The sequence below is a fragment of the Podarcis vaucheri genome, assembly GCF_965113315.1.
Source record: "Podarcis vaucheri genome assembly, chromosome: 7".
NCBI lineage: Eukaryota > Metazoa > Chordata > Lepidosauria > Squamata > Lacertidae > Podarcis > Podarcis vaucheri.
The window spans coordinates 59,756,985-59,780,468 of NC_138765.1; the positions used below are offsets into that span (position 1 = coordinate 59,756,985).

Here is a 23,484-nt window from a genome sequence, read left to right on the forward strand (position 1 = left end):
GGGAATCGCACCCCACATGGATCAGGTGCCACAACCCCCCACAGGCCTGCCATTGGGAGAAGTGTTTTGGCCCATTGGTCCCCATGTGGACTCCTGGACAGAGTCACCCATTTCCACACCGCTTTAATGGGATACCCACATGACTAAACATCCAGCCCAATGCGTTATCCACTAAAGTTGTGACAGTTGCTAAGAGGTAGGTGAAAACCTGCAAGCCAGCCAATTCCTCTCTGGCCCCAAATATGGTGACCAATTAACCACAGAAAGGTCCTTACACCAACTTGCCCGCTCCCCCACTGACGGGCCCCAGTTGGGTGGGAGGTAAATCCCAAATTGAATAGCCAAGAGGGTGGGCTGCTTCATGTTGCCCTTCTAAATACACCAGGGATGGACAGATCACAGCCCTCATGCCCATGCCTGGCCATGAAGAACAAAGGCAATCATTCCTGGATCCAGTTGTGGCCATGCCGTTCAGTTGACCCTGCCCCCCACCAAGCCCAAGTGAGTGGATATTCTCAACCCTATTAGAAGAAAAGGCAGACTGAAAACTCGGGGCTTCCAGCATAACTCTTCCTCTGAGCTACAGTCCTGTGTCCTTGGGCAGAGCCTAAGCAAATTATTGTGAAAGCTATCCCTATGGCCAGGCCACAAATACTGTGGCCTGTCTTTCTTTTGAAATGAAATTTGAAAATTTTGTCAACCTTTCATTGGCAGTACATAAGAACTTCCTTGCCAAAGTTAATCTAGTCCATTGTGCAGCCCAATAATAATAATGGTGGCTGAGAGATTTTCATTCCATACTTCTGCAGTCACATTTGGAGTGGGGTACAAAAACAGAGCTAAATACCTATATCCCATAATACAAAAAGTCCATACATACATACAATACAACAATAATGCAAGTTAAAAGAAACAATTCCACTCCATGTAAATAAAACAGCATGGAAAAAGAGGCAGCAATATGATCAGTCAATCAACAAATGGGGTTTCAATTTCTGTCTTAAGCTACATGAAACTCACTTGGAAAGGCATTCCAGAACCACAGTGCCATGACTGAGAAGACCCCGTCTCTTGTTCTAATATGCCAAATCCCACAAAATGGCAGAAAGGACCTCTGAAGCTGATTTTAGGGCTTGGGCAGGCAGTTATAGGAGTGAGGTGGTAACTGCAACTGACAGACCCACATACTACCTTTTCTGGATAACTCTTTCAAGACACTGTTTGCCTGTTGATAGAGATGGTAGAAGAGATGTTTGTTATGTCATTCATTAGCTGGGCTGAGCCAGTTTGGCATAGTGGTCAAAGTGCCAAAGCACAGGCCTCTCCCAACCATAGTCAATACTCTAACGATGACCACTTCCATCTTTTGGAAGACTTGCCAGCTAAGAAACAACAACATACTAACATGCAATCTCCAGTCAGCCATGCCACTCACTTACTTTTGGAAGACAGTGTGGTAAAGTGGTTAGAGTATCAGAGCAGGGTTTGGGAGACTTAGGCTCAAATCGCTGCTAAGCCATGAAGCTCACTGGGCAATCCTGGACACACACAGCCTCTCTCAACCTGACCTACCTCATATGGGTGTGAGGATAACATAGTTGGAGAGAAAACCATATATGCTACCCTGAGTTCCTTCAATGATAAAAATGTACTAAACTATCAGACAAAACTCCTTAGAAAAACTTCTGTATCACTTGAAACCACGTGAAACATTCATGTACTTCACCATGTGATTATTCAACAGATATGAATTCACTGAAAGGTTGTATTTGGAATGATACACAAATCTTGCCTCCAAGTCTCTTGGGTGCTAAGATCAGCAGAGGGGAGCCCCTTGATAGTTCCTCCACCATCAGAGGTTTGAGGAGTGGTGGCCTATGAGAAGGCATTCTCTGAGGCAGTCCCTAAGTTGTGGTACTCCCTCCTCACAGATGTGTGCATGTCACCTTCATTACACAGCTTCTTGCGAATGCTGAAGATGGACATTTTTACCCTTGCTTTTGACACTGGATGTGAATTATTTTTAGGATCCACATTATTTTTGTGCTTGCCAGCTTTTTAAAAGTTTTTTAATATTGTGCTTTACTGTTTTAACCTGCCCAGGGACTTTAGGGTGAAGGGTGGGTAATTAATTATAATTATAATTTGGACATGCAAGCCATTCCTTGATTCTGTAACCAGTGACAAATTGACAAAAATGCAGACTGATTCTTTGAAAACTAGGGATCAAGTGCCCTGGATTATCACTTTCCACAGGCAGTTGCCTCTATACTCTAGAAGTGCCTCTTCTTCTACTCCTGCCCTCTCTATCCTGACAAATGTAATCACTGCAAATCATGAAAAGTCTTCCTTCCATAGCTCATAGGACTGAATGATAGGAGAGGAGAAACACACTCTGCCTCATTTGAGAAATGCATTGTGCAGGAAAGCTCAAGTTACCAGTTAGGAGCCAAATTGCAAGGTATAAAAATCTTGGATATATATGGATGTATCTTTATATTTGTTCCGAAAGCCATATTGGCATTTCACAAGCTTTGATTTTCAGGAATAGAACCCACTAGTAGGCGATTCTCTCGCCAGCTAGAACAATAAGCCAGGAAGTTTCAAGCAAAGCCAAATAAACTGTCGTTTCAATTTCACAAGAAGACGGATAAGTTTTATCAATTGTTGACAGAGGCTTTAAAAATATGTTTAATATTAATATTTTAGGAATCATTAAAATAACTTGTTGATTGTTATCACTAGGTGAAGAACTGCTCTTTTATACCAACTGAGATTGGTGGTCCATCTTGCTAAGTGTCATTTACAAAGACGGGTGTCAGCAATTCAGAGGTTCAGACAGTCTTCCACGGCCCTGCCTGGAGATGCTGGTGATGGAACCCAGGGCCTTGTGCAGGCAAGATTTCATCATCAAGCAGTCAAAAGACTACGTCAGGAGTCCTTCCTCTCTTGGTTGTGTGACTCAAACATATGCTTTGCTTTGGTTAATCTTGTTTAACAAATTTACCCAGAGGGCAACCATGTTAAGATGTTTTTCAAACACTTCCCCCCCCCCCCTGCAACAACAACAACAAAATCTCCCAAAGGAATTTGCAAGCAGCTGCTTACTCCTTCACAGACTCTTCTAAGTTGTGAACAGTGAAGATGATTCACAGGACTACACGTTACTGGAAAGTGCTGTGCATGTTAGCTCATTATCACTGCCCTCCACCATATACTGGAGGATAGTGCACGTTGCAGCAGGGTACCTTTTTCAGATCCAGGGCCGCATTTCCTTCTGTGCCACCTTCCAAGTGATGGGTGGAGAAACAAATGGAAATTTGACCTCTGTACAGTGTTATGTATGCCAGGGAGGGCATTAGGTTTGGGGCCTCTTGAGTGCCTGTAGTTTGCATGTCTGTATACAGCAATTTAGGGATGCGGGTGGCGCTGTGGGTAAAAGCCTCAGCGCCTAGGGCTTGCCGATCGAAAGGTCGGCGGTTCGAATCCCCGCGGCGGGGTGCGCTCCCGCTGCTCGGTCCCAGCGCCTGCCCACCTAGCAGTTCGAAAGCACCCCCGGGTGCAAGTAGATAAATAGGTACCGCTTACCAGCGGGAAGGTAAACGGCGTTCCGTGTGCTGCGCTGGCTCGCCAGATGCAGCTTTGTCACGCTGGCCACGTGACCCGGAAGTGTCTCCGGACAGCGCTGGCCCCCGGCCTCTTGAGTGAGATGGGCGCACAAACCCCAGAGTCTGTCAAGACTGGCCCGTTCAGGCAGGGGTACCTTTACCTTTACCTATACAGCAATTTGGACAGTGTTCTCGAAGCTACCAGCATGAGTCTGACCAAACTGCGGGAGGCAGTGGGAGACAGGAGTGCCTGGCGTGCTCTGGTCCATGGGGTCACGAAGAGTCGGACATGACTAAACAACAACATACAGCAATTTCAAACAGCCACCAGAAGATCAATTGTTACGTGAATTGCTCTTGAGATCTTAGATAGTGTCTACCCAGGAGCACTGGGAATCTCCTGACATGTTTCAGGTATTTTTTGTGTTGGTTTGTTTTTTTTTTAAGATACATGTTAAGTACAGTCAGGAGCAAGCTGCAAGGCAGCACATACTTCTCTGTGTTACACAAGGCAGAATCATAATCCTTTTTGGTATCACAAAGTTGCTTTCCCCATGAAGACTTTTCTGTCATGGGAAAGCCCAAACCCAACACTTGCAAAGCCTTTAAAACTGGATAGGCTGATCTCAAATTCCCTTGTATGTCCACTGCAAAATGACATCAGTCTTGCAGTAGGTGTAGTATTCGCAAGATTACAAATGATCCAGAGACTGGATTAGAAGAAACAAACTTTACTGAGCAGCATGCTGTTACCAAACTATATACAAAATCACAACTAGGGCATCCTCTCCCTGCTGGTCTCATCCAGAACTGATTTCCCTCCAATATAACCATTAGTACCTGCTCACTTAATACTGGGAGTGATAATTGTATGAACTCACCCAAAACGCCTTCCACCACGATGCCAAAGCAGCAAAACACTGAAAATATCAGTTCTCCTAAACTCTGGAAATCTCAGTTGGAGTAAATTGCAATAGTTTTTTTTAGCACAGAGAGACCTCTCTGAAGTAAATGAATGCTACAGTGATTCTATGTTTGCAGCAACTCAAGTTTATTGCAAGTGCATAATTCACAAGTAGTCGAAAATACAGTGGTACCTCTGGTTAAGAACTTAATTCATTCTGGAGGTCCGTTCTTAACCTGAAACTGTTCTTAATGTGAGGTACCACTTTAGCTAATAGGGCCTCCTGCTGCCGTGCGATTTCTGTTCTCATCCTGAGGTAAAGTTCTTAACCCGAGGTCTGTAACCTGAAATGTTTGTAACCCGAGGTACCACTGTACAAGATTATGAACTGGGAATACATAATATTCTGTGGATTTAATTTATGTTTTTAATGTAAACTGCACATGCTTTTTTGAGGACCTGTTTTTGGGGGACCTGTTCTGGGGCCATTTGATAAAGAAACATAGCCTACAAAAATTCCTGAAGGCCAGAGAGGTCTGTACCTGAGGTTCCCCATCTCAGAATTAACCAATGGCATTCAAACAGTGTACAGTGGCACCTTGGGTTACATACGCTTCAGGTTACATATGCTTCAAGTTACATACTCTCCTAACCCAGAAATAGTGCTTCAGGTTAAGAACTCTGCTTCAGGATGAGAACAGAAATCATGCTCCAGCGGCGCGGCAGCAGCAGGAGGCCCCATTAGCTAAAGTGGTGCTTCAGGTTAAGAACAGTTTCAGGTTAAGAACAGACCTCCGGAACGAATTAAGTACTTAACCCGAGGTACCACTGTATTTAATTACACTTATTAGATACACAGTGATGACTCCTATCAGTTCTACAAACAACTACTACTGGTGATTTTTAATTAATTATCCCTGTGGGATTTTTGTTGGCTATATGCAGCCTCTTTCTACAGGAAATTAAGCCTACCATAGTAAGACCAGGGTAGGGAACTTTTGGCTGTACAGATGTTGCTGAACTACAACTCCCCGGCAAAGATGGCCAATGAGTTGTATACTGTAGTTCATCAACATCTAGAGGGCCAAAGAGTGTCCACACCTAATCTACAGAATAATCTGCTCTGATCAACTTCCTAGGGACTTGGGCAGAGGCCTTTTCCAATACTGCTAAATGATATCCTTTTAACTGAGTTGTTGCAAATTAAACCTGAGATTGCCCTGTACACAAAGTATGTGCTTTACTACTGAGATACAGCCCATTTAATTATTTTTGTAAGAAGCACTCTCATTCTACAGGCACAAAGAAAGAAAAACAAAAGAAGAACTGGGCCAAACCTTTAGCAGTGGCTAGATAGACTATCTAAGCTAGTAATGTCAACTCAGGTTGGCAGCAGCTCTCCAGGGTCTCAGAGGAGGAGTCTTTTCTAACCTTTTCTGGAGATGCTGGGGATTGGATTTGGGACCTTCTGCAAGGCACACATATGCTCTGTCACATTACCTCCCAGTTACAGGTAGGTGGCCGTGTTGGTCTGCCGTAGTCAAAACAAAATAAAAAAAATCCTTCCAGTAGCATCTGGATGAGTTTTCTTGTGCATGCACACTTATCTGAAGAAGTGTGCATGCACACAAAAGCTCGTACCGATAACAAACTTAGTTGGTCTCTAAGGTGCTACTGGAAGGAATTTTTATACATTACCTCCCATTTATGCTCCACTGATTTGGTGCTTTCCACAGGATCATGCAGACTGTGCCTCTGGGATCTGATGCTCACATGGAAGACCCAGTTCACACTGTTGGGTTAAGGGAAGATATTGCACTGCCTCTCTACCACAATAATAGTGCCTATCCAAAAGAAATCATAACCTTCCATGATGGATCATCATCATGCTAATGATTTTTAGTAGTAATGTTTTATTTTACTTCCTCTCTATGGTTTTATCTGCTGATATATCTGTATATCTTCATTGTTTTTTTGTATGTTTAGAGCAGGGGTGGGGAATCTCAAACCCACGGGTCAAATGTGGCCCTCTAGGCCTCGGGACACTCCCTTTCTCTAGGCCACAGTCCCTCTCCTGAAGCCACACCTTTCCCCAGCCTTGCTCCATGCCTCCTTGTGTTTTTGCCTGTCCATAAAGTATCCTTGAAAAGTGTTAATATCACCCTCATTTTACAGTCTCCAACTCCTTATTGTGAAATATATATATATATATATTGAATGTGGTCTATAAGTTTGACTAAATGAATGAACTAACCAGGGAAGACTAAAACCAGCATTTGCTGCAAAGGTACATTGTGTCTCAGGTTACAACTACAAAGATTTATATTTAACAAACAAATATATATATATATATATATATATATATATATATATATATATATATATATATATATATTTGCTTTCGTAGATTTTCACGGGTACAGGAATGCAGGTTTTGGTGTCTTCGGGTGTCTTCCCGTGTAAGAGTCGGGGTGTCTGTGCGACGTTTCGACGAGGTCTCACTCGTCATCTTCAGGCTGGTGCTTTCGGCTTCTTGTTACTGGAACAGAGCAGAGTCTGGTGTTTGAGTTCCTATAAATACTGTTGAGGGGTGTGGTGTATAGCCTCCAACGTTCTGGGCAGAGAGGAAGTTCCTAGATTAGTGTGCCTCTTCTTCTTTTGTTCCTTAATTACTTGAGGGATATCTTGAGTGATTTCATGAGTGATATTCTGAATACCACTGGGTGGGTCATTAAGTGTAGATTAGTTGCTAAAGCTTTCGTGTCTTGACCTCTTGAGCTTGTGAAGAGTTTTTCTGAGAAGATGGCTGTGCTGCATTTAGTTGTGCTCTGGCTTGGCTTCGTGTATAGGGGCGAGCTGTGGTTTTGTGCCTTGTGCCAGCCAGATCTGTGTAGGGATTGCAAGGGGGTGCAGCATCCGGAGGTGCCACTATAGTTTGGCTACTGGATGGAGTCTGTAATATGTCTGTGGAGAGGGTCTGGGTTTGGGTCTGGTGTGGTTGATTGGTGACGGCGTTCTGTGTGCCTCTGGTTCTGGTGTCGGTTTTTGTGGGGAGGGCTAATTTCCAGATGTCTGGCAGGCGGGACGTGTCGTCACGCTTGTTCATGTTGTGAGGGTGTTTCTCTATCTCGATGGCTTCCATGATTATTCTCTTGTGGTGATGTTCCATGTTAAAGAGCAATTTGGAATCTGCAAAATTAATTTCGTGTCCTGTTTCTTTCATGTGTTGGAAAAGAGAGGAAGTTTTTTCTTCTTTTTTGACGGCATTCTTGTGTTCTGCGATACGTGCATTTATTCGTCTGTTTGTTTGTCCAATGTACGTGGCTGGGCAGACTTTGCAGGGTATTTCATAGACCCCTTGGTTTTCCAGCTGGATTTTGTCTTTTGGGTTTCTGAGGATATTGGCTATTTTTTGGTTGGTGCAGAAGGCTGTTTTGATATTGTGTTTATGGAGGATTTTGCTGATTTTGTCTGTAGTGCCCTTGATATAAGGAAGGAGGGCCATGCCATTGTTTTCTTCTGTGTCTTGGTTTTTGGGGGGTGTTTCTTTTTGGATTAGCTTCGTAACCCTGTTTTTCTGGTATCCATTGGCGATTAACACATTTGAGAGATTCTGTAACTCAGTTGTCAAGTGGTCTTTGTCAGCCAGGCGTTTGGTTCTGGAGATGAGAGTCTTGGCTACGGAGTTTATTTGTGCAGGGTGGTGGTGTGATTGTGCATGTAAGTAGCGGTTGGTGTGTGTTTTTTTCCGGTAGATAGTGTGTCCTAGGGAGCCATCAGGTTTTTTGTAGATTAGGACGTCAAGAAAGGGGAGTTGGTTGTTGTCTTCTATTTCCATAGTGAATTGTATTTTGGGGTGTAGGCTGTTGAGATGTGTGAGGAAGCTATCTAGTTTTTCTTTCCCGTGTGGCCAAATTACAAAGGTGTCGTCAACATATCTGAGCCAAAGTTTGGGCTTGTGTTCTGACTTGTCTAAAGCATTGGTTTCAAAGTGTTCCATGTACAAATTTGCGATGACCGGTGAGAGGGGTGATCCCATAGGTGCTCCTTCTATCTGTTTGTATCTTTGTCCATTGTGGATGAAGTACGTGTTGGTTAGGCAGTGGTTGGTCAGGTCCAGGATGTATTTGGGGGGGGTTGTATTTGTTTTGAATGGCTGTCAAGGCTTCATTAATGGGCACTTGAGTGAAGAGAGATACAACATCGAAGCTCACAAGTAGGTCATCGGGATGTAGGTATTGCTTCTTTATTGTTTCTATGAACTGGAAGGAGTTAGTAACGTGTGAAGCGATGGATTCTGCATAGGGCTGAAGTTGCTTAGCGAGAAATTTAGCGAGATTTTGTAGAGGTGAGCCTATGGAGCTGACTATTGGTCTGAGTGGTGTTCCTTCTTTGTGTATCTTGGGGAGACCGTAGAGTTTGGGGCATCTGGAAGATTTTTCTCTGGGGATGATTCTTAGCTGGATTTCTTCACTGATAGGAGAGGCTTTTATTTTGGATTTGGTGGTTTTTTCCAGATAGGTGGTGGGATCTGTTTTTATAGGTTGGTAGGTAGGGTCTTGGAGTAGATTTGATAGTTTTGCTTGGTAGTCCGATGTGTTCATCACAACAGTGGCGTTGCCTTTGTCTGCTGGGAGAATGATTATGTTGTTGTCTTTCCTCAGGTTGGTGAGTGCTTTCTGTTCTTCTTTGTGTAAATTGCTTCTGGGTGGTTTGCTGGAGCAAAGGATGTTGGTGACTTCAAGTCTGATTTTATTGGCTTCATCTGGGTCGATTTTGGTCAGGCTAGCTTCGACTCCGCATATGATGTTTTCCGTGGGGATGCGTCTGGGGGCGACTGCAAAGTTGAAACCTTTGGAGAGTACTTTGGTTTCAGTTGGGGTGAGGATCCTGTCTGATATGTTATGTACTGTTTGTTTCATGGGTTGTTGTGGAGGGTGGCTGGGTTTCTGGCGTTTCTCTAGTTTGTAGAGTTTGTTGGTGTGTCTGTCTGTCTTGTGTGAGGTCTCAGTTTCAGCTCTCCAGACGGCTAGTTGTTTGCATTTGTCCCAGAGTGCAGGGTGGATTTTGTTACATAGTTTGAGGTGAAGAGTGAGCAGATCTTTGTTGGTTTGGTTTAGTAGGTATCTTTTCTTATGTATTTCGTTTCTGATTAGGGATAGTTCAGTTCGTTTCAGGATCCTTTCGGTAGCTGGGGTTTTAGAGTGGAATTTAAGTTGGAAGCATGTGGGAGTTAAGTTGTTGTCTCGGCAGTTGCGTAGGAACAGGAGATCACATAAGATGGTGGCTCTTCGGATTTCTAGTTTCTCGTAGGTTCTTGTCAGCTGGAAGGTTTCCTCCCCGTAGAGGTGAGATATTTGCTTTCGTAGATTTTCACGGGTACAGGAATGCAGGTTTTGGTGTCTTCGGGTGTCTTCCCGTGTAAGAGTCGGGGTGTCTGTGCGACGTTTCGACGAGGTCTCACTCGTCATCTTCAGGCTGGTGCTTTCGGCTTCTTGTTACTGGAACAGAGCAGAATCTGGTGTTTGAGTTCCTATAAATACTGTTGAGGGGTGTGGTGTATAGCCTCCAACGTTCTGGGCAGAGAGGAAGTTCCTAGATTAGTGTGCCTCTTCTTCTTTTGTTCCTTAATTACTTGAGGGATATCTTGAGTGATTTCATGAGTGATATTCTGAATACCACTGGGTGGGTCATTAAGTGTAGATTAGTTGCTAAAGCTTTCGTGTCTTGACCTCTTGAGCTTGTGAAGAGTTTTTCTGAGAAGATGGCTGTGCTGCATTTAGTTGTGCTCTGGCTTGGCTTCGTGTATAGGGGCGAGCTGTGGTTTTGTGCCTTGTGCCAGCCAGATCTGTGTAGGGATTGCAGGGGGGTGCAGCATCCGGAGGTGCCACTATAGTTTGGCTACTGGATGGAGTCTGTAATATGTCTGTGGAGAGGGTCTGGGTTTGGGTCTGGTGTGGTTGATTGGTGACGGCGTTCTGTGTGCCTCTGGTTCTGGTGTCGGTTTTTGTGGGGAGGGCTAATTTCCAGATGTCTGGCAGGCGGGACGTGTCGTCACGCTTGTTCATGTTGTGAGGAAATTAGTTCATGTTCTGGAAATTAGCCCTCCCCACAAAAACCGACACCAGAACCAGAGGCACACAGAACGCCGTCACCAATCAACCACACCAGACCCAAACCCAGACCCTCTCCACAGACATATTACAGACTCCATCCAGTAGCCAAACTATAGTGGCACCTCCGGATGCTGCACCCCCCTGCAATCCCTACACAGATCTGGCTGGCACAAGGCACAAAACCACAGCTCGCCCCTATACACGAAGCCAAGCCAGAGCACAACTAAATGCAGCACAGCCATCTTCTCAGAAAAACTCTTCACAAGCTCAAGAGGTCAAGACACGAAAGCTTTAGCAACTAATCTACACTTAATGACCCACCCAGTGGTATTCAGAATATCACTCATGAAATCACCCAAGATATCCCTCAAGTAATTAAGGAACAAAAGAAGAAAAGGCACACTAATCTAGGAACTTCCTCTCTGCCCAGAACGTTGGAGGCTATACACCACACCCCTCAACAGTATTTATAGGAACTCAAACACCAGACTCTGCTCTGTTCCAGTAACAAGAAGCCGAAAGCACCAGCCTGAAGATGACGAGTGAGACCTCGTCGAAACGTCGCACAGACACCCCGACTCTTACACGGGAAGACACCCGAAGACACCAAAACCTGCATTCCTGTACCCGTGAAAATCTACGAAAGCAAATATATATATATATATATATATATATATATATATATATATATATATGCAGGTTTTATATATATATATATATATATATATATGCAGGTTTCCAGTAACAAGAAGCCGAAAGCACCAGCCTGAAGATGACGAGTGAGACCTCGTCGAAACGTCGCACAGACACCCCGACTCTTACACGGGAAGACACCCGAAGACACCAAAACCTGCATTCCTGTACCCGTGAAAATCTACGAAAGCATATATATATATATATATATATATATATATATATATATATATATATATATATATAAAAACACGGTATAAAAATGTCATTGATGCTTTTCGTGTTTCAAAGCACCTACTCCACACATTCACAATAATTTATTCCATCCCCCCAAATAATGATTTCATGGTGACTTTTTGCACACAGTCTTATTACTCATTACTCATTCAGGTGCTGCAAAAAGTGACACGATAGACTTTTGCGTGTCACTGAACCGAGAACAAAGTAGGATTTACATGGAAAACACTAATGGTTCTTAAAAGAGCTGTTCTCTCAAACACTGCTTTTTTATATAAACACACACACACACACACACACTAAAATAAATGAAAGAAAAGACAGATGAATCGGAAAAAAGCATCAGCGCAGCCTGTATATAAGCTAAAATCCCATAGAAATGCAGTAAAGTGCAGAATGTAGTACTGGCAACAGAGTTCAGCTTCCCAAGAACTATTACCCATTCAAGACTGGATTACTGCAATGCGCTCTGTATGGACCTTCCCTAGCGCTTGACATGAAAGCCACAGTTAGGGCAGAATGCTGCAGCAAATTACTGACAGGAATGAGATATTGTCAGCATATAACACCTTCACTCACAGATTGCACTGGTTGCTGACTTGCTACCGGACCAAATTCAAAGTGTTACTATTAGTATATAAAGCTCTTACTGACAAGGCCACTTTATCTGCAAGATTGCCCTATTCCATATATGCCCACTCAACCACTTTAACCTTGGGAACTAGCACTCTTACAACAGATGCCACATATTACTTATTCCACATTGGTAAGAACCCAATAAATTAGTTTTGCATCCTCTACACTTTGGAACTCCCTGCCTAAGGATATCACGCAGGCCCCTTTACTGTACTTTTTTTGGTTCCTGGTAAAAACATTTACCAGGGACGCGGGTGGCGCTGTGGGTAAAAGCCTCAGCGCCTAGGGCTTGCCGATCGAAAGGACGGCGGTTCGAATCCCCACGGCAGGGTAAGCTCCCGCTGCTCGGTCCCAGCGCCTGCCAACCTAGCAGTTCGAAAGCACCCCCGGGTGCAAGTAGATAAATAGGGACCGCTTACTGGCGGGAAGGTAAACGGCGTTCCGTGTGCTGCGCTGGCTCGCCAGATGCAGCTTTGTCACGCTGGCCACGTGACCCGGAAGTGTCTCCGGACAGCGCTGGCCCCCGGCCTATAGATGTGAGATGGGCGCACAAACCCCAGAGTCTGTCAAGACTGGCCCGTTCGGGCAGGGGTACCTTTACCTTTACCTTTACCTTTAAAAACATTTTTCCTTAGATAGACCTACCCAGGTATCTAGAATGTTGTGTGTGTTTTGATCTGGTTTTAGTTTTGCTGATTTTTTTGAAGGTTTCATATCATTGTTTTTAACTGTTTTAACTGATAATTGTATTGTTTTCTTCTCTTTGTAAAATCACCTAGTGATTTATGTTTTGTACAATCAAGCAGTGTATAAATTTTATGAAATAAATAAATGTTAACTAAAAAAAACCATCCGAGTGCACTGCATAACTATGAAATAGCACAGGAGAGCCTAACCATGTGATTTAGGGCAACTGGAGAGCCAGGTGCCATTGGACTCCAATTCCCATCAGCCTCAGCCATCATGGTCAGGGATGATGGGAGCTGTAGTGGAGGGCAACAGGTTCTCCACACCTGTCGTAGTGGAGAACAACATTGTCCCAAAGGAAACTTGAGGTCTGAATAGAAAGAGCATGCCGCCAACGTCTAGAGAGGTAGGTGATGCAGAGGGCCACATGGAATTAGACCAAGGGCCACATGCAGCTCTTAAACTGCATGTTTCCCACCCCAGATCTAGACAATAAATAATAATAAAAACCAGAGTGAAATAAGGACTGGGTAAGAAATCATTCTCTGAACTGTTAGCACATGAATGTAATTACTGTAGAGTCTACGGCTAATCAGCTGTGAATTGTATCCATTAATTAGTATTGGCCCTGGAGAAATGAAGGGAGGGAATCAGTAACAATGTTAACACTGAAAAGCTCTGCTGCCCTGCCGAAATGTGGGTCTCCTGGCACCTGAAGTCGAGCAGGTAGCTCAAGTGGTCCTCACCTGAAGCAGGAATTACAAACTGCTTCTTGCACATCTTTTGTATCTATACAAGGTTTACATTTAATGGCTTTTAATTTAAAGAACTCTTGGTGATCAGCTGGGAACAGCTATAAATCATGCTAAGTAGAACAAAAGGTTCCCATGTTTTATTCCTAGTAAAATATTTGATTTGCGAGAGACAGATCAAAAAGCTTAGCACAAAATGGTTCTTACACTGCAACCCACTATTTGCTGCTTTTGTTTTCATTGTAGTGGATTGCACACAGGGGAAGAACTCAATGGATTACAATTCTATTTCCCTACCCCACACCCCACCCACAAGTTCTGACCATCATTTAGCCAGATCACTGAACAAATAATTGGGAGCAGATGCGGCGGAAGACCAAGAATTGCGTGCCACTGACCAGAATCACAGTCTTTAACATAGAGCCAGTGCAGTATAGTGGTTAGATTGCTAGACCTGGGAGAGTTCAAATCACCACTTGGCCCATGCATCTCACTAGGTAACTCTCAACCTAACCTACCTCAGAAGGTGGTTGTGGGGATTAAATAAGGAGAGGGAGAACCATGTACACCACCTTGAGATCGTTGGAGAATAAAGGTGCAATATAAATGCAATGAATAAAATAAATAAGCAAACATGGGCTAAACAAATGCCCAATTGTTCATCAGGGCATTGCTTTGAACAGATGAAAGCTAATGATCACTCAGCGGTAATCTACTGCAAGAATTAAAAGCAGTCAAAATCAGTAAATTATTTAAAAGGCTATGGTCAGTTCTGGAGGGAAGGTGATTTAAGTGTCACCGTCAGCACCTTTGCTGTGAGAAAAATGGAAGTGGAGTGGCTTCGAAGGAAAAAGGAGCAGGGGAAAAGGAAGTTAAGAATTAGGCCTTTTGCTAGTTAAACAACTGATGGCCTTTTAAACTGTGGAGAGGGTATTGTTTTTGTTTGTTGCTATGTTATGTATTTTTGCGTTTTATTTTGTGAAATATAAATATGTGATCCTCAGATGAAGAGCGGTATAGAAATTTTATTAACAAAAGTGTGATGATTAGGCCAGACTCAGATTTTTTTTCTGCTTGAAAATAAATAGGATGGTTATAGGTCTGCCTGAAATGAAATGGGGTGGCACCCCACCCCACCCCAATGAGCAATGGGGACCATGATCCACAAGCAAATTGCTAATGTCAGTACATCACAAAGCTGTAAAGTTCTTTAGTACCAGGTGATAATAATTTAATTCTTATACCCCACCCATCTGACTGGGTTGCCCCAGCCACCCTATTCTATTCAGCAGAGGAGATAGGAGTCATGAACCCAGCCATTCACCATCAAATAACTCTTCCATATTTTCACAGCTAGGTTTGTAAGCAACATCTACAACTGGGGTGGGGGACCTTTTTAGCCAAAGAGCCACATTTTCTTCTGGGCAAATTTCAGTGCTGGGTGGGGCTGGATGTAAAAGTGGGAGGAACAACAAAATGCAAACTTGTTCCATGACCTTTGCATGATAGGCTAGTTTCCACACACACTCAAAACACCCCTCTCTATCCACCGTGCAAACCAGTGATGTATTTACTGTACTGGAGTTCAAGGACGAATTGCAGCCAGACAAAAACACGTCTCATGTGAAGCAAGGCCAACCAGGGGTGTGGCCTGGAGAGAGGGAGCGTGGTCTAGGGAGAATTGCAAAGGCCAAACGGAGAGGCCTGAAGGGCTGTATTTGGCCCATGAGCCACACCTGATCTACAACATTCCTCAATAGGTTCCTAATATTTGCAATGCACTCACAAGCTTAATCAACATATCCTGTTGCCCTTCCCTTCTCAGAGCCAGGGGTTTACACTTTCAGGGAGCCTGGTTGGCATTTTCAAGGGAGATTTGGAGAGCTAACATAAGTGGGAGCTCTTGCCTCCACATTTACAATCATCCGTGTGTGTGTGTGTGTGTGTGTGTGTGTGTGTGTGGTTTTTCTCTCATCTTTCACCATGAAAACCTGTTTCTACTGATTATCACATTATAATAGCTTTCACCCAAGCACAGCTGCAATGGTAATAGCCACTGATTTCTCAATGACTGATGCACAGTAGTGCTCCAAACCTGCAGCTTCTTTCAGCTGCAAGAAGCCTAATGTACACAAGGATTCCCTACATTCATAGCCTTCCTTACTCACCCACTCCAACAAAGGAGAAAGCTCCACAAAACCTGCTTTCCTAAATGTAAAGCTGCTGGCTCCCACTTAAGTGAATAAGTGAGAAAATTCTGGATGTGTGTCAGAAGCCACATGGAGCTGTGCACTGGAGTATGGGAATGCCATTCAGTGCTGTATATAATGCAAATATTTCCTACTATTTGTGCCGTTAGGTGTCAAACCCACAACTGGCTCATTAGTGTATAACTTTCTTTGAAAAGGACAATAGGCGGCAAGGGGTTATTTTGTTAATCTGTCTGGCCCAGGCAGCATTAGCTGAGAGATGCAACATAACAAAAAGGGGTTGAGGGGGGACAGCACCAGGCATAACTATTTACATTGCATCTGGTTATAAATATCCAAATAGGTATTTTGAGGATTAAGCCTGGTGGCTGTAAGAATGATTAAGCACTTTGCAAGTGATTGAGGGTGATTAAATTGACAAAGATGCTAATGGAGTGTTACATGATAGCAAGTTAACTTTTTTTTAAAAAAACCAACAACACCCACATGCAATCCTAATACTGTAGCAAGTTTTTATTATCTTTATCTTCTTATTAAGTTATTTAAGTAGGATCATATATTGTTATTACGTTGTGACCCATCTAGCAATGTTTGGGTGAAGGGTGGGATGTAAACACTGAAAATATTTTTTCAAAAATTGTGCCCTAATATAGACATTTCATGTAATTTCTTTTAAGCAGCAAGCAATCAGTATTCAGCCATTTATTTGTGCCCCCCCCCCCCCGCTTAACAGTTCTTAGATTGTAGAGCTATGAATACGGACTGGTTATTTCTATAAATATGTATCTTCCTGATGTATCAATTGTGTAAAATTGCGGTCAGGATCAATTGTATCCATAGAATTATTGAGGTGGGGAAAACTAGAATTCGGTCCTTTTTTAAAAAAAAACATAATAAAAATGGTATATTTAATATTACTCCAAAAAATACCTTCTTCGAAAGCATTATAATATGCTCATAATATGTTTCTGTCTCCATTTTGTTAAACTCAAGTCATAAGAGGTTGAGCTATCCTTATGGGTAAAGGAAACATAATGATCCCAAAAGATGTAATTAAAGACCAGAACTAAATTACTTTACAGGTTTAACTACTGTATCTTAATAACTCCACTAGATAACATCTTTTCCAGCATTCGAGTGGGTTTCATTACATTGCTGGATGTCTGATAAGGGCATGAATTAAGGATGAGTATTAGGGTTTTTTATTTTTGTTTGTTAGCTCACCATGTTCATTCTGATTGAATGAAATGCCAAATTAAATTAATGGAGATGGTTAAGTCTAGTTTGCTGGTGGGAAGCCACATGGAAAGTGGGGCAGCCTAGACAATAAACTGTCTGTAATTAGAAGATGAGAAGCTGAATGCTGCTTCAATGAGATTATCCCAAACAACTACAACATACACTAACATTTTCATGCCTACAATAACAAAAAAAGGCAAGCAAATCAAATGGAAAGTTTGCTTCAGTTGAGCATCTTAGTCATTGCAGTAGGTTTAGAGAAAATATACTTTGTGCATTGTACAGCTTTCACTAGTCTTCACAATACAGTGGCCCAGTTCCCATGTGATGCTAAGCCAAACCATGGCTAAGCATGAATGAGCAAGCGTGTGGATAATCACAGCAAAAACTGCAGGCACTTCACTCTTTCACATAGTCCTGCTGCTGCCATGCTACCTGGAGCCAGGGCCAGCCCAAGACATTTTGGCACATGAGGTCAACCACAAAATGGTGCTAGTCATGTTACAGGAATAGTTTGTAAAACCAAAATCACGTATCAAAACTCATGGGGTTCAATGGTAGGTGGGATTGAAAAAAACAGATTTCCCAGATGTCCGCTCCTGTTTTGCTCCCCTTTAAGTAGCCAAGTGCATAGAGTTGAAAGTGCACAAGTTACATGTGTATAAGTTGTGTTACCTGCATATATAATGGAAAGTCATTCATTAGAGCAAATGGGGCACAGCCCCACCAACCCCAGTCTACCCTCAGCTAGTCCACATCTGCTTTCCATGCGGTGCCACTGGCTGTCAGCTTCCTTCTTCTTTGTCTCACTGTCGCTATTGCAAAAGGTAGCAGGAAGATGGAGGCATAACCAGAATTTGTTGGCTCCACCTGTAATTAGCGCTGGCTCCCTTCCTTTCCATCCAACCAGTCCCGATGAATACCAATCAGCAATGAATATATGCCACATATATGGATGGCTAATGAGCTTTGCTGAGAGTTTGGAGAAATGGGTATATTTACAAATACTTTTGGCCATGAATCATTGTCTTTACCAAATGTGGTGTCCTACGTTCTAAGGAAATGGGGATAGTCACTTCCAGCATTTTACAGAAGCTTGCAGCTAGTCTTAAACTCCAGAGACCTAAACCAGGGGTGAGCAGCCTCAGTGGCGTAGCGTGGGTTCTCAGCACCCGGGGCAAGGCAAGTAATTTGCGCCCCCTAACCCGGGGCAAGGCAAGTAATTTGCGCCCCCTAACCCGAAGGCTGGCACGGGGAGGTCTCTCCGCCCCACCGCCAGGCTTCGGAGCAGCCATCCGAAGGCTGGCGGCGGGAGGAGGTCTCTCCGCCCCACCGCCAGCCTTCGGAGGAGGTCCGAGGACAGTGGGGTTCCTGCTTCCTCGAGGAGGGCCGGCCAAACGCGCCACCCAAAATGTTGCGGCCGGTGCGGCCGGCACCCCTGGCACCCCCCACGCTACGCCACTGAGCAGCCTTTAAAGATCAAATCCCCTCAGCAGGGGACTAAACCTGTGACCCTCCATTATCTTGTAGGACTCCAATTCCCACCATCCTCAGTTAGCATTGGTCAATCTTCAGGGATGATGCGAGCTGGAGTCCAGCAACGTTTGGAGGGCCCAGGTTCCCTAGCCCTGAAATAAATAAAATAAGTGTATGTACCACTGTATTTATGAATGGAATCTTTAATTTCACAGTATTTCTCACAGATGTGATCATAAAAGAAGTTGAAATATATAGGGTTGTAACCAATGCCAACCCGACTCAGAGTAGGCCCACTGAAATGAATAACCAACTTAGGTCCCTTAATTTCAATAGGTCTACTCTGAATGAAACTTAGTTGGACACAACCCATAGTACTTAGTGTGGAAGCAGAATATGTGGGTCTGGTGTATACACTGACTTGGGCCTATAGTAGGCTGTACCCTGTTCGGATCTTATATTGATGAGGCTACATCTCTCAGAGTGTAAAAAGAAAGTTGGCATGAAGGTGGGAGAGAAAGTGAAAGAATGAAAGACGCATGGAATGTTGAAGGTTTTGATCGGCAATGCTGATTTTCCTGTTAAGCAAGTTTCTTATAAACTGGGTTGTGACAACTTTCTGATCCCCATAAAAAAGCTTTTAGCGCCATATGCAAGCAGAATGTGAACCCTATTGATCAATTCAGAATATATTCTGGTTGCTGGGGATGTTCTCCAACACAGTTGCTTTGTCTTAATAAACAAAGTCTCACTCTAATCGTAGTGTGAAGGCTTTAATTTCTTCAGCATGAGGTACTGCCATAATATTGCTTTCATGCCTAAAACCTTTTTTTTTTTTTTATAAAATTTTTATTGGGTTTTCCATTTTATATAGACAAAAACAAAAACACAAAAAACAAATAAACACATAAACAAAGAAAAAAAAAGAAAACAACAACAAACATATATACTTTCCCGAAGATATTATTTCCTAACCCTGGTCATTGACTTCCCCCTACCCCCTCCCTTGCATCCCCATTTCCAAATTTATGTCAGCAAATTGGCATTTCCCTGTCCTAATATTAGTCCTTTTATAAAAGCAAACAAAATTAATTTTTTCTAAGTTGGACCTCAATTCCCTTCCATCGATTTCCCATTTTGTCTTGAATAATGATCTTTTTAACCAAATCGCATAATCATGAGTGTTGTTAGAACTTAATTTTTCCCTCCCTCCCATCCCCGGTTTGCGTCCCTTCCCAAAGCATGTCCAAAATAACAGTTCTTAGCCCGGGTTCCTCACGTCCGAGGCCCTCCAGTCTCTTTCAGTCCCTCTCCGCCGGTCTTGTTGGTAACCCTTTATGCCAGTCGTCACATCTCGAAAGAGTTCTTTCACCATCAATCCAAAGTCTCTTCCCATATTTGCAAACAGCTGCTGAAGAGTTTCCACAAGGCATGAATCTTGAAGGTAATCAAAGTCAGAGTCTATGTGGAGGCCCCAATTATATTTCTTTATTTTAAATTCCTTAATTTCATTTTTTTAAAAAAAAAAAAAATCAGGGCAATGTCCTTTTAATGTGAACATTTACACATTCTCCCATTACCTTCAAAGTGCTCCTCTAATAAATGTATGAACTTCAGGTCCGTAATAGCTTTTAAAATATTACATGCATGCGCACACACACACACACACACACACATATAAAATAGACAAGACGGATACGAAGGGACTGAATCTCGTTTCTAAACATAATGACAGCATTTTATTCTAAGAATCCCAAGGAATGGTTTTCTACCACAGTATCTGAGATTACTGTAATATTTTCACACTTGAATTTCAAGGAATATATGATTATACTGCAATTGGACTATAAGTAGCTTTTCTTAGACTCTTATATCAAATTTCACTCACTTAAGCAAAAAATGTGAATTCTAATCTGAAACTGCACAGTTTCAAATTATACTGAGTTATAAATGAGTTATAAATGTAAAAAAAATATTAATATAGGAAGTTTGAAGCAGATGTAGGTATTTTATTCATAATGAAAGATTAGTCGAGACATTTTTAGGCTAAACACAGCAGATGAATGTACTTACAAGTGTCTTAGTTCTTCTATACCTCTCTTCTAGGAGAGGATAAAATCTGCAGAGGCCTTTAAGACTGTAACTGCTAGCCATATAATGAACATTTCACAGTGAACTGCATTCCCTGAAGGTGACCAGGAAGATAAAATGAGGATACTCTTTGGGAGTAGATGGTCTTCAAGGAGGAAGATGAGAAGGAGAAGCAGAAACAGAAACAGAAACAACAGGAGGAGGTGATGGCAGAGCCTTTAAGATGTGAGAACACACCATGCCTGGCATACCCCACACTCAGGGCAAGAGATAAGATGGCTTCTGTGGTACTCAGTGGATCTCCAGCCATCTAGGGAGGGGGTGGAAGACTGTTCCTCCCAGTGATTTAACTTGCTCAATGACATATAAAAATTAAAAGTGCCATGATGGTTTTGGCATTTGTCCATGCACTGGCAAATTCAAGATTGGATTTGCACTCTGTGCAGGGTTGCAATGCACTCTATGTGGAGCTATGCTGGTGCAGAATAGGGTGGCTATGCTGCTTGTGGGGGCAAATGGCTGGCAGTATATAACACTTTGCTTGGGGGACTTGCACTGGCTTTCAATCTGCTACTGGGCCAATGTCACAATATCAGTACTAACATAGAAGGTGCTGCACAGCTCAGGACCAGGTTATCCATTATATACCGTATTTTTCGCTCCATAGGGTGCACCGGACCATAGGGCGCACCTAGTTTTTAGACGAGGAAATCAATAAAAAAAAATCTCCCCCCCCCAGCCCCAAAGAGCAGCGTACAGGCTGCGCACAACCTCTCCCTGCCGGAGGGGTTGCGCACGGCTATGGCATAAGCCAAGACAGCGAGCGGGATCCATCCTGCTTTGGCTTCCTCTTTAGCCCCGCGCAATCTCTCCCTGCCGGGAGAGGCTGCATGGAGCTAAAGAAGCCATAGCCCCGTGCAGCCTCTCCCTGCAGGAGGGGTTGCGCACAGCTCTGGCACAAGCCTGCATTCACTCCATAGGACGCACACACATTTCCCCTCAATTTTTGGAGGGGGGAAACTGCGAAAAATAGAGCGAAAAAATACGGTAACTAGGTAGGTCACTGCAGTCTGCAGGAGAGCTTCTCCTTCAAGTCCCAAATATATCTAAAGCCAACTCCACCATAACTGAGCAGGGCTTTTAGCGTGGCTGCCCCAGTTCTGTGGAACAGTATCCCTGTCAAGATGCAACAGGTGCCCACTATCCACACTTTCAGGAAACATTCGAAGGCATTTTTGCTCTGACAAGCTTTCCCAATTAGCTGAAAAGGTCTCTTCTATGGGTGTCTCCTTTGTATTAGAGATTTTGGTAATTAAGCAGTATACAAATAGTTGAAATAAAACCAATTGTTTTTAAAGGAAGGTTTGGTGGAATGAGGAAAAACAGGAAATAAATAGTGCATATATAACTTATGGAATTTGCTACCAAAGTATGTGGTGATGGCCACCAACATAACAAGGTTTTCTGCAGGGGTGAAATATGCAACAACTCCTAGGATATGAAGCTTTGGGCAGGTATCAAGATTTGCTAAACCTGTGGTGGCAGCAGAAAATTCAGTGGAAGGATGGCCCAGAGGGATTACATTGAGGGACGACCCAGAGAATTTCAGTCATTGTGTAATTTTCACCCACCAAATCAGAAAAAAACTAATTTCCCCAAAACTAAATATTGCATGTGGGGTGCTGGGTTGTAAAATGGCATCATGAATTGACCATCATGGACAACTAACAGGATGCCTGAAACACAGCAGGAAAACTAGAAGGACAAGTTACATGATCCTGTATTCCAACTTTTATGTTTGTTCTAGAAGATTACTTTCAGTGTTTATTAACTACTGTCTCACCAAGAATCTCATTTTACCCTATACATCTCTCCTCCCTACTAATGCCAGGTTTGGGTGAAGGTGAGCTGTCTATAGCCATGTGCCTTGGAAATCCAAGTCATATCAATAACATTAAGAGCCATTTTTCTACACCGTTCCCCTTATCCTTAGCATCCCACTGTGAGCATTTTCCTTCCAAGCCCAGCTTGTAACAACAAAAACAGTAATTCAGATTCTGTTAACAGACTTATTTCTGTCAAGTTCTCAGCACTGGTATTTTACAGCAACATTTGGGAGCCTGGAGAATTCCAAAGCTCTGAGAGGAGCTGACCCACTAGTAAATCAGTACTGTATTGTCTGAAGGCTAATTTAATATTCCTTAAAATCCTAGATATAAATAACCAAGGCTCAGGAGAAGTAACCAAAGCTCAGTGGTAGAACATCTGCCTTGCATGCAGGACTCAGGTTCAATCACAGGAATCTCCAAGCAGGGCTTATAAAATCTCTTGCCTGAAATCCTAGGGAGCCATTACCAGGCAGAGTAAACAATACTGAACCTAGGTGGACCAATAGACTACGGATAAGGCAGTCTCTTATGTTTCTATGTGACCTGTGGTGGGGGAAGGGTCTATTATGCATCTAGTGCTTCTTCAGTACAGCGTCCAAACCAACTTCCCTTCAGTTGCATCAACAGTAGCAGTTCAGGAATCTTGAAACTAGCAAAAGCCCATTCATACATATCTTCAGAGTGGTGCCTTGCCTCTAACTGTACCAATATGGAAATAAGATAGGTAAAGGTAAGGTAAAGGACCCCTGGGTGGTTAAGTCCAGTCAAAGGCAACTATGAGGTGTGACATTCATCTCGCTTCTGGCCAAGGGAGTTGGTGTTTGTCCACAGAAAGCTTTCCGGGTCATGTGGCCAGAATGAATAAACCGCTTCTGGCACAACAGAATACTGTGACGGAAGCCAGAGCACTGGGAGCTCACACTGTCATGTGAATTCGAACCGCCGA

The 23,484-nt window shown here is 43.2% G+C and overlaps 1 protein-coding gene across 1 annotated transcript in view; it reads right to left on the reverse strand.

The window, feature by feature from the left end:
• The window catches only part of TOX3 (TOX high mobility group box family member 3), a 103,612-nt gene that overhangs the window by 31,137 nt on the left and 48,991 nt on the right, over positions 1-23,484 (reverse strand). The gene's annotated exons all lie outside the window — the stretch shown is intronic.